Below are 2572 nucleotides of genomic sequence, written 5' to 3' on the forward strand. Positions count from 1 at the left end.
GTGTGAGTGTGTGTGTGAGAGTGTGTGTGTGTGTGTGAGTTTGTGTGTGTGTGAGTGAGTGTGTGTGTGTGAGTGTGTGTGCATGTGTGTGTGTTTGTGTGAGTGTGTGTGTGAGTGCCTGTGTGCGTGAGTGTGAGTGTGTGTGTGCATGTGAGTGTATGAGTGCGTGTGTGTGTGTGAGTGTGAGTGTGTGTGCATGTGAGTGTGTGAGTGTGTATGTGTGTGTGTGAGTGAGTGTGTGTGTGTGTTTGTGTGAGTGTGAGTGTGTGCGTTTGTGTGAGTGTGAGCGCGTGAGTGTGAGTGCGTGTGAGTGTGTGTGGGTGAGTGTGTGTGAGTGTGAGTGTGCATGTGAGTGTGTTTGTGTGTCTGTGTGCATGTGTGAGTGTGTTTGCGTGAGTGTGAGTGTGTGTGAGTGTGAGTGTGAGTGTGTGAGTGTGTGTGAGTGTGTATGTGTGTGTGTGAGTGAGTGAGTGTGTGCGTTTGTGTGAGTGTGTGCGTTTGTGCGAGTGTGTGTGTGAGTGTGAGCACGTGTGTGTGCATGTGAGCGTGTGCGTGTGAGTGTGTGTGCCTGTGTGTGTGTGAGTGTGTGTGTGTGTATAAGTGTGCGTGTGTGTGAGAGAGAGTGTGTGTGTGTTAGTGTGTGTGTGTCTGTGAGTGTATGTGTGTGTCTGTGTGTGAGTGAGTGTGAGTGTGAGTGTGTGTGTGTGAGTGTGTGTGTGTATGTGAGTGTGTGTGTGTGTGAGTGTGAGTGTGTGAGTGTGAGTGTGTGTGTGTGAGTGTGTGTGTGTTAGTGTGTGTGTGAGTGTGTGCGCGTGAGTGTGAGAGTGTGTTTGTGTGAGTGAGTGTATGTGTGAGTGTGTGTGAGTGTGTGTGTGTGCATGTGAGTGTGTGTGTGTGCATGTGAGTGTGAGTGTGTGAGTGTGTGTGTGAGTGTGTGTGTGTTAGTGTGTGTGTGAGTGTGTGTGTGTGAGTGTGTGGGTGCATGTGAGTGTTTGTGTGTGTGTGTGTGTGTGTGTGTGAGTGTGTGTGTGCATGTGAGTGTGCGTTTGAGTGTGTGTGAGTGAGTGTGTGAGTGTGAGTAAGTGTGTGTGTGAGAGTGTGTGGGTGTGTGAATGTGTGTATGTGAGTGTGAGTGAGAGTGTGTGTGTGTGAGTGTGTGTGTGTGAGTGTGTGTGTGTGAGAATGTGTGTGTGTGCGTGTGAGTGTGGGTGAGTGTGTGCGTGTGAGTGTGTGTGTAAGTGTGAGTGTGCATGTGAGTGTGTTTGTGTGTCTGTGTGCGTGTGAGTGCGTGTGTGTGAGTGTGTTTGTGTGTCTGTGTCTGTGTGCATGTGTGAGTCTGTGTGTGTGAGTGTGAGTGTGTGTGTGCATGAGTGTGAGTGTGTGTGAGTGCGAGTGTGAATGTGTGTGTGTGAGTGTGTGTGCATGTGTGTGTGTGAGTGTGTGTGCGTGAGTGTGAGAGTGTGTTTGTGTGAGTGAGTGTATGTGTGTGTGTGTGAGTGTGCGTGAGTGTGTGTGTGTGAGTGTGTGTGTGTGTAAGTGTGCCTGTGTTCGTGTGAGTGTGTGTGTGTCTGTTTCTGTGTGCGTGTGTGAGTGTGTGTAAGTGTGTGTGTATAAGTGTGCGTGTGTGTGAGAGAGAGTGTGTGTGTGTTAGTGTGTGTGTGTCTGTGAGTGTATGTGTGTGTCTGTGTGTGAGTGTGTGTGAGTGTGAGTGTGTGTGTGTGAGTGTGTGTGTGTGTATGTGAGTGTGTGAGTGTGTGAGTGTGTGTGTGTTAGTGTGTGTGTGAGTGTGTGTGAGTGTGAGTGTAAGTGTACGTGTGCAGGTGAGTGTGCGTGTGCATGTGAGTGTGTGTGTTAGTGTGAGTGTGTGAGTGTGTGTGTGTGTGTCTGTGTGCCTGTGAGTGTGTCTGTGAGTGCGTGTGCCTGTGTACCTGTGAGAGTGTGTGTGAGTGTGTGTGCGTGAGTGTGAGAGTGTGTTTGTGTGAGTGAGTGTATGTGTGTGTGTGTGTGTGAGTGTGTGTGTGTGAGTGTGTGTGCGTGAGTGTGAGAGTGTGTTTGTGTGAGTGAGTGTATGTGTGAGTGTGTGTGTGTGTGAGTGTGTGTGCGTGAGAGTGCGTTTGTGCGTGAGAGAGAGTGTGTATGTGTGTGTGAGAGGGTGTGTGTGTGCCTGTGTGTGTGTGTGAGTGTGTGAGTATGTGTGTGTGTGAGTGTGTGTGTGAGTGTGTGTGAGTGTGTGTATGAGTGTGTGTGTGTGTGAGTATGTGTGTGTGTGCATGTGAGTGTGTGTGTGTGCATGTGAGTGTTTGTGTGTGTGTGAGTGTGTGTGTGCATGTGAGTGTGCGTTTGAGTGTGTGTGTGAGTGAGTGTGTGAGTGTGAGTGTGTGTGTGTGTGAGTGAGTGTGTGAGTGAGTGTGTGTGTGAGAGTGTGTGGGTGTGTGAATGTGTGTGTGTGTGTGTGTGTGAGTGAGTGTGAGTGAGTATGTGAGTGTAAGTCTGTGAGTGTGACTGTGAGTGTGAGTGAGTGTGTGTGTGAGTGAGTGTGAGTGTGTGTGTTAGTGTGTGTGAGTGTTAGTGT

Source organism: Stegostoma tigrinum, chromosome 41 (genome assembly GCF_030684315.1).
Source record: "Stegostoma tigrinum isolate sSteTig4 chromosome 41, sSteTig4.hap1, whole genome shotgun sequence".
Classification (NCBI taxonomy): Eukaryota; Metazoa; Chordata; class Chondrichthyes; order Orectolobiformes; family Stegostomatidae; genus Stegostoma; species Stegostoma tigrinum.